Here is a 17,068-nt window from a genome sequence, read left to right as displayed (position 1 = left end):
GGACGGTGCATTGTCCACAGGAGACAGGGAGTCTGCTCTCCTTGGTATAGGTGAGGGGGGAAGGATCTGTGACTCAGCCCTCCCCCACCCACAGATAGAGGAAGTAACAGTCTTAGTATATAGTTGTAGCTGGCAGTTAGTATGGGTTAGCCGGCCTGTGCACAGCTCTGCAGAGAGCCAGAATTTAGTTACAGGACCAAGGAACCAAAGTTATCATTGGATTGTGACTTCTGTGGACTTATTGTTATTACGGTTGATGTGACCGCCGCCGGCTACTAACTTTGTGGATTACAATAAATTGCTGTTGTCTCCCGACCTCTTGCGTCCGTGTTGATTCAAAAGACCTTCCGGAGGAAGACGTATACCTTTGCTCCGTGACAACTGGTTGGCAGCGGTGGGATCAACAGCGGATAGCGAGATGGACTACAGCAGCCCAGCGATTAATGGAGCCACAACCTCAGAATACAGGAACTGGACTATGGCAAGTCTACAAGTAAGGGCCCGGGAACTAAACCTGAGTTACCAGGGAAGAACGAAAGAGCAACTGATCGAGGCACTGGAGGAGATGACCCTGCAAAGCGACCATGAGGAGGGCTGCCCCCAGGAGACTGGAGAGATACGGGAGTGGCAGGTACAGACCCAAAAGAGCAGATGGGTTGTTTTGTATGAGGAGGAATTGGCAGTGCTGGGGCTAGGAGCAACTGCAGAGCAAAGGAGTAGAGCATTACAGAGGGCTCAGGAAACGGAGAAGGAGGAACAGAGAATGGCGCATGAAAAGGAAAGAATGGCGCATGAAATGCGAATGGCTGAGATAACTATGAGGAATTATAATCAAACGTCGACCCCCAGCCCAACAGTGAGAGAACCACCATATGTCTCCCATAAACACTTCAAGACCTTTGAGGAAGCGGCTGGGGATGTGATGGATATTTTCAGGACTTCGAACACCAGTGCCACCTGATGGAAGTCCCAGAGAAGGATTGGGTCCGGTATCTGGTGGGGCACCTACGAGATGGGGCTGCGGAAGCTCTCAGAGCCATGGACCCTAGTGATCAGCGGGACTATGAGGCCATTAAAAGAGCGGTGCAGAAGTATTATGCAGTCACTCCAGAGACCTACCGAGTTCAGTTCCGCTCTTTGTCTTACAATGGGGGAAGCTCCTTCCACATGTTCGCCCACAAGTTGAAGCAAGCATGCAAGCGCTGGCTAGAAGGAGAGGAGGCTGTCACAGTCGATAAGATCCTCCAAGTCATACTTAAGGAACAGTTCTTTTCCCAGTGCCCCGCTGAGATCCGTGAGTGGGTGCTGGAACGGAACCCAGCCACAGTGGAGCAAGCTGCTTCCCTTGCAGATGAGGGCCTGACCATCAAGCCGCAGTGGAAGAGGTTGTTTGCAGAGGAGCGGAAAACTACCACAGTCCGCCAGACACCCTTCATCCAGCCACCCACCTTTCGTGCCCGGCCTCAGGATTACAATTCCCCCTCTACCCCTGCCCCAGCCCATCGGCCTCCAGCTATGAACAACCCTGTCCCTAGACAACGACCTACTGGAAGAATGCTAGAGCGCAGATGTTTTGGGTGCGGGCGGCCTGGACATTTGCAAGCTAGTTGCCCTGTTAACATGGGGGCACGGGCCACCGTGGCATCCCGGCCTATTCACTACCTGGGAACCACTCCTAGGACAGAAAGTTTGGCCCCATTTCCAGATGACTCCATGAATGACCCATCTGTTCCACCTCCAGGGGTCTATGGGATTCAGCCCTCCGCCACACATCCCGCAAACCCTCAGCGGAAGCACTTGCAGGAGGTCCTACTGGATGGCCGAACAGTTGTTGGATTCCGGGACTCGGGAGCTTTCCTAACGGTAGCGGACCCCCGAGTTGTGCGACCCGAGGCCCTAGAGGAGGGTCCTGGCATTTCTATCAAGTTGGCAGGGGGTACTCAAAGACGTATTCCTAAAGCTACCGTGGAACTCGACTATGGTTATGGACCAAAACGATGCACAATTGGTGTGATGAGCGGGCTGCCGGCCGATGTTCTGTTAGGCAACGATGTTGGAAATCTACAGTGCCACTTTGTGGGAGCAGTGACCCGAAGCCAAGCTCAGAGAGACGCCAACATGGATCCACCGGATTTTCTGCCAGATGCCAGCCCTTCAACCCTACAACTTTACCATTCAGCACCGCCGAGGGAACCAACACCAGAACGCGGATGGGTTATCCCGGCAGGAGGACATATGAGCTATAGAGACTGATGTGCATTCCCCAATTTACCTGTGTAGGCCAATTGTGTCATGCACATGTTTTGAGAGGGGGAGGGGTTGTCACGGGATGGTTAGAGTCTATACTATAGGCAATGTGTAATATATATTTCATGTGGAATGTATTCTCTAACCTGTTGTATACATCAATGTGTAGTTGGCTGATTGGGGTCTAGTGTGTTAGCACATTGTATGCAAATACCTCTAACTAGTGAGGACCAGTGAGGACAATGGGTGGAGATAATCTGATCAGTGTCTCCAAGAAGATGTTGGACGGTGCATTGTCCACAGGAGACAGGGAGTCTGCTCTCCTTGGTATAGGTGAGGGGGGAAGGATCTGTGACTCAGCCCTCCCCACCCACAGATAGAGGAAGTAACAGTCTTAGTATATAGTTGTAGCTGGCAGTTAGTATGGGTTAGCCGGCCTGTGCACAGCTCTGCAGAGAGCCAGGATATAGTTACAGGACCAAGGAACCAAAGCTATCATTGGATTGTGACTTCTGTGGACTTATTGTTATTACGGTTGATGTGACCGCCGCCGGCTACTAACTTTGTGGATTACAATAAATTGCTGTTGTCTCCCGACCTCTTGCGTCCGTGTTGATTCAAAAGACCTTCCGGAGGAAGACGTATACCTTTGCTCCGTGACAGACACTATATACAATCTGCCCCTCTATAACCTGTAGATAGGACACTATATACAATCTGCCCCTCTATAACCTGTAGATAGGACACTATATACAATCTGATCCTCTATAACCTGTAGATAGGACACTATATACAATCTGCTCTATAACCTGTAGATAGGACACTATATACAATCTGCTCTATAACCTGTAGATAGGACACTATATACAATCTGCTCTTCTATAACCTGTAGATAGGACACTATATACAATCTGCTCCTCTATAACCTGTAGATAGGACACTATATACAATCTGCTCTATAACCTGTAGATAGGACACTATATACAATCTGCTCTATAACCTGTAGATAGGACACTATATACAATCTCCTCTATAACCTGTAGATAGGACACTATATACAATCTGCTCCTCTATAACCTGTAGATAGGACACTATATACAATCTGCCCTATAACCTGTAGATAGGACACTATATACAATCTGCCCCCCTATAACCTGTAGATAGGACACTATATACAATTTGCTCTATACCCTGTAGATAGGACACTATATACAATCTGCTCTTCTATAACCTGTAGATAGGACACTATATACAATCTGCTCTTCTATAACCTGTAGATAGGACACTATATACAATCTGCCCTATAACCTGTAGATAGGACACTATATACAATCTGCTCCTCTATAACCTGTAGATAGGACACTATATACAATCTGCTCTATAACCTGTAGATAGGACACTATATACAATCTGCTCCTCTATAACCTGTAGATAGGACACTATATACAATCTGCTCTATAACCTGTAGATAGGACACTATATACAATCTCCTCTATAACCTGTAGATAGGACACTATATACAATCTCCTCTATAACCTGTAGATAGGACACTATATACAATCTGCTCTATAACCTGTAGATAGGACACTATATACAATCTGCTCTATAACCTGTAGATAGGACACTATATACAATCTGCTCCTCTATAACCTGTAGATGGGACATTATATACAATCTGCCCCTCTATAACCTGTAGATAGGACACTATATACAATCTGCTCTATAACCTGTAGATAGGACACTATATACAATCTGCTCCTCTATAACCTGTAGATAGGACACTATATACAATCTCCTCTATAACCTGTAGATAGGACACTATATACAATCTGCCCCTCTATAACCTGTAGATAGGACACTATATACAATCTGATCCTCTATAACCTGTAGATAGGACACTATATACAATCTGCTCCTCTATAACCTGTAGATAGGACACTATATACAATCTGCTCCTCTATAACCTGTAGATGGGACACTATATACAATCTGCCCCTCTATAACCTGTAGATAGGACACTATATACAATCTGCTCTATAACCTGTAGATAGGACACTATATACAATCTGCTCCTCTATAACTTGTAGATAGGACACTATATACAATCTGCTCCTCTATAACCTGTAGATGGGACACTATATACAATCTGCCCCTCTATAACCTGTAGATAGGACACTATATACAATCTGCCCCTCTATAACCTGTAGATAGGACACTATATACAATCTGCCCCTCTATAACCTGTAGATAGGACACTATATACAATCTGATCCTCTATAACCTGTAGATAGGACACTATATACAATCTGCTCCTCTATAACCTGTAGATAGGACACTATATACAATCTGCCCCTCTATAACCTGTAGATAGGACACTATATACAATCTGCTCCTCTATAACCTGTAGATAGGACACTATATACAATCTGCTCTATAACCTGTAGATAGGACACTATATACAATCTGCTCTTCTATAACCTGTAGATAGGACACTATATACACTCTGCTCCTCTATAACCTGTAGATAGGACACTATATACAATCTGCTCTATAACCTGTAGATAGGACACTATATACAATCTGCTCTATAACCTGTAGATAGGACACTATATACAATCTGCCCCCCTATAACCTGTAGATAGGACACTATATACAATTTGCTCTATACCCTGTAGATAGGACACTATATACAATCTGCTCTATAACCTGTAGATAGGACACTATATACAATCTGCTCCTCTATAACCTGTAGATAGGACACTATATACAATCTGCTCTATAACCTGTAGATAGGACACTATATACAATCTCCTCTATAACCTGTAGATAGGACACTATATACAATCTCCTCTATAACCTGTAGATAGGACACTATATACAATCTGCTCTATAACCTGTAGATAGGACACTATATACAATCTGCTCTATAACCTGTAGATAGGAAACTACATACAATCTCCTCTATAACCTGTAGATAGGACACTATATACAATCTGCTCCTCTATAACCTGTAGATGGGACACTATATACAATCTGCCCCTCTATAACCTGTAGATAGGACACTATATACAATCTGCTCTATAACCTGTAGATAGGACACTATATACAATCTGCTCCTCTATAACCTGTAGATAGGACACTATATACAATCTGCTCCTCTATAACCTGTAGATGGGACACTATATACAATCTGCCCCTCTATAACCTGTAGATAGGACACTATATACAATCTTCTCTATAACCTGTAGATAGGACACTATATACAATCTGCTCCTCTATAACCTGTAGATAGGACACTATATACAATCTGCTCCTCTATAACCTGTAGATGGGACACTATATACAATCTGCCCCTCTATAACCTGTAGATAGGACACTATATACAATCTTCTCTATAACCTGTAGATGGGACACTATATACAATCTGCCCCTCTATAACCTGTAGATAGGACACTATATACAATCTGCCCCTCTATAACCTGTAGATAGGACACTATATACAATCTGCTCTATAACCTGTAGATAGGACACTATATACAATCTGCTCTATAACCTGTAGATAGGACACTATATACAATCTCCTCTATAACCTGTAGATAGGACACTATATACAATCTGCTCCTCTATAACCTGTAGATAGGACACTATATACAATCTGCCCCTCTATAACCTGTAGATAGGACACTATATACAATCTGCTCCTCTATAACCTGCAGATAGGACACTATATACAATCTGCTCCTCTATAACCTGCAGATAGGACACTATATACAATCTGCTCCTCTATAACCTGTAGATAGGACACTATATACAATCTGCTCTATAACCTGGAGATAGGACACTATATACAATCTGCTCCTCTATAACCTGTAGATAGGACACTATATACAATCTGTTCTATAACCTGTAGATAGGACACTATATACAATCTGCTCTATAACCTGGAGATAGGACACTATATACAATCTGCTCTATAACCTGGAGATAGGACACTATATACAATCTGCTCTATAACCTGTAGATAGGACACTATATACAATCTGCTCTATACCCTGTAGATAGGACACTATATACAATCTGCTCTATAACCTGTAGATAGGACACTATATACAATCTGCTCCTCTATAACCTGTAGATAGGACACTATATACAATCTGCTCTATACCCTGTAGATAGGACACTATATACAATCTGCTCTATAACCTGTAGATAGGACACTATATACAATCTGCTCCTCTATAACCTGTAGATAGGACACTATATACAATCTGCTCTAAAACCTGTAGATAGGACACTATATACAATCTGCTCCTCTATAACCTGTAGATAGGACACTATATACAATCTGCTCCTCTATAACCTGTAGATAGGACACTATATACAATCTGCTCTATAACCTGTAGATAGGACACTATATACAATCTGCTCTTCTATAACCTGTAGATAGGACACTATATACAATCTGCTCTATAACCTGTAGATAGGACACTATATACAATCTGCTCCTCTATAACCTGTAGATAGGACACTATATACAATCTGCTCTATACCCTGTAGATAGGACACTATATACAATTTGCTCTATAACCTGTAGATAGGACACTATATACAATCTGCTCTATAACCTGTAGATAGGACACTATATACAATCTGCTCCTCTTTAACCTGTAGATAGGACACTATATACAATCTGCTCTTCTATAACCTGTAGATAGGACACTATATACAATCTGCTCTATAACCTGTAGATAGGACACTATATACAATCTGCTCCTCTATAACCTGTAGATAGGACACTATATACAATCTGCTCCTCTATAACCTGTAGATAGGACGCTATATACAATCTGCTCCTCTATAACCTGTAGATAGGACACTATATACAATCTGCTCCTCTATAACCTGTAGATAGGACACTATATACAATCTGCTCTATAACCTGTAGATAGGACACTATATACAATCTGCTCCTCTATAACCTGTAGATAGGACACTATATACAATCTGCTCCTCTATAACCTGTAGATAGGACACTATATACAATCTGCTCTATAACCTGTAGATAGGACACTATATACAATCTGCTCCTCTATAACCTGTAGATAGGACACTATATACAATCTGCTCCTCTATAACCTGTAGATAGGACACTATATACAATCTGCTCTATAAACTGTAGATAGGACACTATATACAATCTGCATTATAACCTGTAGATAGGACACTATATACAATCTGCTCCTCTATAACCTGTAGATAGGACACTATATACAATCTGCTCCTGTATAACCTGTAGATAGGACACTATATACAATCTGCTCCTGTATAACCTGTAGATAGGACACTATATACAATCTGCTCTATAACCTGTAGATAGGACACTATATAAAATCTGCTCCTCTATAACCTGTAGATAGGACACTATATACAATCTGCCCCTCTATAACCTGTAGATAGGACACTATATACAATCTGCTCCTCTATAACCTGTAGATAGGACACTATATACAATCTGCTCCTCTATAACCTGTAGATAGGACACTATATACAATCTGCTCCTCTATAACCTGTAGATAGGACACTATATACAATCTGCTCCTCTATAACCTGTAGATAGGACACTATATTCAATCTGCCCCTCTATAACCTGTAGATAGGACACTATATACAATCGCTCCTCTATAACCTGTAGATAGGACACTAATATACAATCTGCTCTATAACCTGTAGATAGGACACTATATACAATCTGCTCCTCTATAACCTGTAGATAGGACACTATATACAATCTGCTCCTCTATAACCTGTAGATAGGACACTATATACAATCTGCTCCTCTATAACCTGTAGATAGGACACTATATACAATCTGCTCCTCTATAACCTGTAGATAGGACACTATATACAATCTGCTCCTCTATAACCTGTAGATAGGACACTATATACAATCTGCCCTCTATAACCTGTAGATAGGACACTATATACAATCTGCTCCTCTATAACCTGTAGATAGGACACTATATACAATCTGCCCTCTATAACCTGTAGATAGGACACTATATACAATCCGCTCCTCTATAACCTGTAGATAGGACACTATATACAATCTGCTCTATAACCTGTAGATAGGACACTATATACAATCTGCTCTATAACCTGTAGATAGGACACTATATACAATCTGCTCTATAACCTGTAGATAGGACACTATATACAATCTGCCCTCTATAACCTGTAGATAGGACACTATATACAATCTGCTCTATAACCTGTAGATAGGACACTATATACAATCTGCTCCTCTATAACCTGTAGATAGGACACTATATACAATCTGCTCCTCTATAACCTGTAGATAGGACACTATATACAATCTGCCCTCTATAACCTGTAGATAGGACACTATATACAATCTGCCCCTCTATAACCTGTAGATAGGACACTATATACAATCTGCTCTATAACCTGTAGATAGGACACTATATACAATCTGCTCTATAACCTGTAGATAGGACACTATATACAATCTGCTCCTCTATAACCTGTAGATAGGACACTATATACAATCTGCTCTATAACCTGTAGATAGGACACTATATACAATCTGCTCCTCTATAACCTGTAGATAGGACACTATATACAATCTGCCTCTATAACCTGTAGATAGGACACTATATACAATCTGCTCCTCTATAACCTGTAGATAGGACACTATATACAATCTGCTCCTCTATAACCTGTAGATAGGACACTATATACAATCTGCTCCTCTATAACCTGTAGATAGGACACTATATACAATCTGCTCCTCTATAACCTGTAGATAGGACACTATATACAATCTGCTCTTCTATAACCTGTAGATAGGACACTATATACAATCTGCTCTATAACCTGTAGATAGGACACTATATACAATCTGCTCCTCTATAACCTGTAGATAGGACACTATATACAATCTGCTCCTCTATAACCTGTAGATAGGACGCTATATACAATCTGCTCCTCTATAACCTGTAGATAGGACACTATATACAATCTGCTCTATAACCTGTAGATAGGACACTATATACAATCTGCTCTATAACCTGTAGATAGGACACTATATACAATCTGCTCTATAACCTGTAGATAGGACACTATATACAATCTGCTCCTCTATAACCTGTAGATAGGACACTATATACAATCTGCTCCTCTATAACCTGTAGATAGGACACTATATACAATATGCTCCTCTATAACCTGTAGATAGGACACTATATACAATCTGCTCCTCTATAAACTGTAGATAGGACACTATATACAATCTGCTCTATAACCTGTAGATAGGACACTATATACAATCTTCCCCTCTATAACCTGTAGATAGGACACTATATACAATCTGCTCTTCTATAACCTGTAGATAGGACACTATATACAATCTGCTCCTGTATAACCTGTAGATAGGACACTATATACAATCTGCTCTATAACCTGTAGATAGGACACTATATACAATCTGCTCTATAACCTTTAGATAGGACACCATATACAATCTGCTCTATAACCTTTAGATAGGACACTATATACAATCTGCTCCTCTATAACCTGTAGATAGGACACTATGTACAATCTGCTCTATAACCTGTAGATAGGACACTATATACAATCTGCTCTATAACCTGTAGATAGGACACTATATACAATCTGCTCTATAACCTGTAGATAGGACACTATATACAATCTGCTCCTCTATAACCTGTAGATAGGACACTATATACAATCTGCTCTTCTATAACCTGTAGATAGGACACTATATACAATCTGCTCCTCTATAACCTGTAGATAGGACACTATATACAATCTGCTCCTCTATAACCTGTAGATAGGACACTATATACAATCTGCTCTATAACCTGTAGATAGGACACTATATACAATCTGCTCTATAACCTGTAGATAGGACACTATATACAATCTGCTTCTCTATAACCTGTAGATAGGACACTATATACAATCTGCTCTATAACCTGTAGATAGGACACTATATACAATCTGCACCTCTATAACCTGTAGATAGGACACTATATACAATCTGCCCCTCTATAACCTGTAGATAGGACACTATATACAATCTGCTCCTCTATAACCTGTAGATAGGACACTATATACAATCTGCTCTTCTATAACCTGTAGATAGGACACTATATACAATCTGCTCCTGTATAACCTGTAGATAGGACACTATATACAATCTGCTCTATAACCTGTAGATAGGACACTATATACAATCTGCTCTATAACCTGTAGATAGGACACTATATACAATCTGCTCCTCTATAACCTGTAGATAGGACACTATATACAATCTGCTCTATAACCTGTAGATAGGACACTATATACAATCTGCTCTATAACCTGTAGATAGGACACTATATACAATCTGCTCCTCTATAACCTGTAGATAGGACACTATATACAATCTGCCCTTCTATAACCTGTAGATAGGACACTATATACAATCTGCTCCTCTATAACCTGTAGATAGGACACTATATACAATCTGCTCTATACCCTGTAGATAGGACAGTATATACAATCTGCTCCTCTATAACCTATAGATAGGACACTATATACAATCTGCTCTTCTATAACCTGTAGATAGGACACTATATACAATCTGCCCCTCTATAACCTGTAGATAGGACACTATATACAATCTGCTCTTCTATAACCTGTAGATAGGACACTATATACAATCTGCTCCTGTATAACCTATAGATAGGACACTATATACAATCTGCTCTTCTATAACCTGTAGATAGGACACTATATACAATCTGCTCCTCTATAACCTGTAGATAGGACACTATATACAATCTGATCTATAACCTGTAGATAGGACACTATATACAATCTGCTCTATAACCTGTAGATAGGACACTATATACAATCTGCTCCTCTATAACCTGTAGATAGGACACTATATACAATCTGCTCTATAACCTGTAGATAGGACACTATATATAATCTGCTCCTCTATAACCTGTAGATAGGACACTATATACAATCTGCTCCTCTATAACCTGTAGATAGGACACTATATACAATCTGCTCTATAACCTGTAGATAGGACACTATATACAATCTGCTCTATACCCTGTAGATAGGACACTATATACAATCTGCTCTATAACCTGTAGATAGGACACTATATACAATCTGCTCCTCTATAACCTGTAGATAGGACACTATATACAATCTGCTCTATATAGTTTAGATAGGACACTATATACAATCTGCTCTATAACCTGTAGATAGGACACTATATACAATCTGCTCTATAACCTGTAGATAGGACACTATATACAATCTGCTCTATAGCCTGGAGATAGGACACTATATACAATCTCCTCTATAACCTGTAGATAGGACACTATATACAATCTCCTCTATAACCTGTAGATAGGACACTATACACAATCTGCTCCTCTATAACCTGTAGATAGGACACTATATACAATCTGCTCCTGTATAACCTGTAGATAGGACACTATATACAATCTGCTCCTCTATAACCTGTAGATAGGACACTATATACAATCTGCTCTATAAACTGTAGATAGGACACTATATACAATCTGCTCCTGTATAACCTGTAGATAGGACACTATATACAATCTGCTCTTCTATAACCTGTAGATAGGACACTATATACAATCTGCCCCTCTATAACCTGTAGATAGGACACTATATACAATCTGCTCCTCTATAACCTGTAGATAGGACACTATATACAATCTGCTCCTCTATAACCTGTAGATAGGACACTATATACAATCTGCTCTATAACCTGTAGATAGGACACTATATACAATCTGCTCTATAACCTGTAGATAGGACACTATATACAATCTGCTCCTCTATAACCTGTAGATAGGACACTATATACAATCTGCTCCTCTATAAACTGTAGATAGGACACTATATACAATCTGCCCCTCTATAACCTGTAGATAGGACACTATATACAATCTGCTCCTCTATAAACTGTAGATAGGACACAATATACAATCTGCCCCTCTATAACCTGTAGATAGGACACTATATACAATCTGCTCCTCTATAAACTGTAGATAGGACACTATATACAATCTGCTCTATAACCTGTAGATAGGACACTATATACAATCTGCTCTATAACCTGTAGATAGGACACTATATACAATCTGCTCCTCTATAACCTATAGATAGGACACTATATACAATCTGCCCCTCTATAACCTGTAGATAGGATATTATATACAATCTGCCCCTCTATAACCTATAGATAGGACACTATATACAATCTGCTCTATAACCTGTAGATAGGACACTATATACAATCTGCCCCTCTATAACCTGTAGATAGGACACTATATACAATCTGCTCCTCTATAACCTATATATAGGACACTATATACAATCTGCCCCTCTATAACCTGTAGATAGGACACTATATACAATCTGTTCTATACCCTGTAGATAGGACACTATATACAATCTGCTCTTCTATAACCTGTAGATAGGACACTATATACAATCTGCCCCTCTATAACCTGTAGATAGGACACTATATACAATCTGCCCCTCTATAACCTGTAGATAGGACACTATATACAATCTGTTCTATACCCTGTAGATAGGACACTATATACAATCTGCTCTTCTATAACCTGTAGATAGGACACTATATACAATCTGCCCCTCTATAACCTGTAGATAGGACACTATATACAATCTGCCCCTCTATAACCTGTAGATAGGACACTATATACAATCTGCTCCTCTATAAACTGTAGATAGGACACAATATACAATCTGCCCCTCTATAACCTGTAGATAGGACACTATATACAATCTGCTCCTCTATAAACTGTAGATAGGACACTATATACAATCTGCTCTATAACCTGTAGATAGGACACTATATACAATCTGCTCTATAACCTGTAGATAGGACACTATATACAATCTGCTCCTCTATAACCTGTAGATAGGACACTATATACAATCTGCTCCTCTATAAACTGTAGATAGGACACTATATACAATCTGCCCCTCTATAACCTATAGATAGGACACTATATACAATCTGCCCCTCTATAACCTGTAGATAGGATATTATATACAATCTGCCCCTCTATAACCTATAGATAGGACACTATATACAATCTGCTCTATAACCTGTAGATAGTACACTATATACAATCTGCCCCTCTATAACCTGTAGATAGGACACTATATACAATCTGCTCCTCTATAACCTATATATAGGACACTATATACAATCTGCCCCTCTATAACCTGTAGATAGGACACTATATACAATCTGTTCTATACCCTGTAGATAGGACACTATATACAATCTGCTCCTCTATAACCTGTAGATAGGACACTATATACAATCTGCCCCTCTATAACCTGTAGATAGGACACTATATACAATCTGCTCCTCTATAACCTGTAGATAGGACACTATATACAATCTGCTCCTCTATAACCTGTAGATAGGACACTATATACAATCTGCTCTATAACCTGTAGATAGGACACTATATACAATCTGCTCCTCTATAACCTGTAGATAGGACACTATATACAATCTGCTCCTCTATAACCTGTAGATAGGACACTATATACAATCTGCTCTATAACCTGTAGATAGGACACTATATACAATCTGCTCCTCTATAACCTGTAGATAGGACACTATATACAATCTGCTCCTCTATAACCTGTAGATAGGACACTATATACAATCTGCCCCTCTATAACCTGTAGATAGGACACTATATACAATCTGCTCCTCTATAACCTGTAGATAGGACACTATATACAATCTGCTCCTCTATAACCTGTAGATAGGACACTATATACAATCTGCTCTATAACCTGTAGATAGGACACTATATACAATCTGCTCCTCTATAACCTGTAGATAGGACACTATATACAATCTGCTCCTCTATAACCTGTAGATAGGACACTATATACAATCTGCTCTATAAACTGTAGATAGGACACTATATACAATCTGCATTATAACCTGTAGATAGGACACTATATACAATCTGCTCCTCTATAACCTGTAGATAGGACACTATATACAATCTGCTCCTGTATAACCTGTAGATAGGACACTATATACAATCTGCTCCTGTATAACCTGTAGATAGGACACTATATACAATCTGCTCTATAACCTGTAGATAGGACACTATATAAAATCTGCTCCTCTATAACCTGTAGATAGGACACTATATACAATCTGCCCCTCTATAACCTGTAGATAGGACACTATATACAATCTGCTCCTCTATAACCTGTAGATAGGACACTATATACAATCTGCTCCTCTATAACCTGTAGATAGGACACTATATACAATCTGCTCCTCTATAACCTGTAGATAGGACACTATATACAATCTGCTCCTCTATAACCTGTAGATAGGACACTATATACAATCTGCCCCTCTATAACCTGTAGATAGGACACTATATACAATCCGCTCCTCTATAACCTGTAGATAGGACACTATATACAATCTGCTCTATAACCTGTAGATAGGACACTATATACAATCTGCTCCTCTATAACCTGTAGATAGGACACTATATACAATCTGCTCCTCTATAACCTGTAGATAGGACACTATATACAATCTGCTCCTCTATAACCTGTAGATAGGACACTATATACAATCTGCTCCTCTATAACCTGTAGATAGGACACTATATACAATCTGCTCCTCTATAACCTGTAGATAGGACACTATATACAATCTGCCCCTCTATACCCTGTAGATAGGACACTATATACAATCCGCTCCTCTATAACCTGTAGATAGGACACTATATACAATCTGCTCTATAACCTGTAGATAGGACACTATATACAATCCGCTCCTCTATAACCTGTAGATAGGACACTATATACAATCTGCTCCTCTATAACCTGTAGATAGGACACTATATACAATCTGCTCTATAACCTGTAGATAGGACACTATATACAATCTGCTCTATAACCTGTAGATAGGACACTATATACAATCTGCTCTATAACCTGTAGATAGGACACTATATACAATCTGCTCTATAACCTGTAGATAGGACACTATATACAATCTGCTCCTCTATAACCTGTAGATAGGACACTATATACAATCTGCTCCTCTATAACCTGTAGATAGGACACTATATACAATCTGCCCCCCTATAACCTGTAGATAGGACACTATATACAATCTGCCCCTCTATAAACTGTAGATAGGACACTATATACAATCTGCTCTATAACCTGTAGATAGGACACTATATACAATCTGCTCTATAACCTGTAGATAGGACACTATATACAATCTGCTCCTCTATAACCTGTAGATAGGACACTATATACAATCTGCTCTATAACCTGTAGATAGGACACTATATACAATCTGCTCCTCTATAACCTGTAGATAGGACACTATATACAATCTCCTCTATAACCTGTAGATAGGACACTATATACAATCTGCTCCTCTATAACCTGTAGATAGGACACTATATACAATCTGCCCCTCTATAACCTGTAGATAGGACACTATATACAATCTGCTCCTCTATAACCTGTAGATAGGACACTATATACAATCTGCTCCTCTATAACCTGTAGATAGGACACTATATACAATCTGCTCTTCTATAACCTGTAGATAGGACACTATATACAATCTGCTCTATAACCTGTAGATAGGACACTATATACAATCTGCTCCTCTATAACCTGTAGATAGGACACTATATACAATCTGCTCCTCTATAACCTGTAGATAGGACGCTATATACAATCTGCTCCTCTATAACCTGTAGATAGGACACTATATACAATCTGCTCTATAACCTGTAGATAGGACACTATATACAATCTGCTCTATAACCTGTAGATAGGACACTATATACAATCTGCCCCTGTATAACCTGTAGATAGGACACTATATACAATCTGCTCCTCTATAACCTGTAGATAGGACACTATATACAATCTGCTCCTCTATAACCTGTAGATAGGACACTATATACAATATGCTCCTCTATAACCTGTAGATAGGACACTATATACAATCTGCTCCTCTATAAACTGTAGATAGGACACTATATACAATCTGCTCTATAACCTGTAGATAGGACACTATATACAATCTTCCCCTCTATAACCTGTAGATAGGACACTATATACAATCTGCTCTTCTATAACCTGTAGATAGGACACTATATACAATCTGCTCCTGTATAACCTGTAGATAGGACACTATATACAATCTGCTCTATAACCTGTAGATAGGACACTATATACAATCTGCTCTATAACCTTTAGATAGGACACCATATACAATCTGCTCTATAACCTTTAGATAGGACACTATATACAATCTGCTCCTCTATAACCTGTAGATAGGACACTATGTACAATCTGCTCTATAACCTGTAGATAGGACACTATATACAATCTGCTCTATAACCTGTAGATAGGACACTATATACAATCTGCTCTATAACCTGTAGATAGGACACTATATACAATCTGCTCCTCTATAACCTGTAGATAGGACACTATATACAATCTGCTCTTCTATAACCTGTAGATAGGACACTATATACAATCTGCTCCTCTATAACCTGTAGATAGGACACTATATACAATCTGCTCCTCTATAACCTGTAGATAGGACACTATATACAATCTGCTCTATAACCTGTAGATAGGACACTATATACAATCTGCTCTATAACCTGTAGATAGGACACTA

General features: G+C 39.4%; 1 long non-coding RNA gene across 1 annotated transcript; it reads right to left on the bottom strand.

Annotated features, from left to right (window-relative positions):
- Positions 1 to 9,833: 9,833 nt before the first annotated feature.
- On the bottom strand, positions 9,834 to 16,768 carry LOC142188548 (uncharacterized). Its single transcript, XR_012712988.1, has 3 exons — positions 16,689 to 16,768; positions 16,085 to 16,112; positions 9,834 to 9,877 (listed from the first exon to the last, which is right to left on the bottom strand). It is a non-coding gene; the product is annotated as an uncharacterized LOC142188548 (long non-coding RNA).
- Between the last annotated feature and the right edge of the window lie 300 nt (positions 16,769 to 17,068).

This window comes from Leptodactylus fuscus, unplaced genomic scaffold, assembly GCF_031893055.1.
Source record: "Leptodactylus fuscus isolate aLepFus1 unplaced genomic scaffold, aLepFus1.hap2 HAP2_SCAFFOLD_476, whole genome shotgun sequence".
NCBI classification, from domain to species: Eukaryota; Metazoa; Chordata; class Amphibia; order Anura; family Leptodactylidae; genus Leptodactylus; species Leptodactylus fuscus.
The sequence above is the reverse complement of the archived record's forward strand: the minus strand, read 5'-3'. Positions and strand labels throughout refer to the sequence as shown.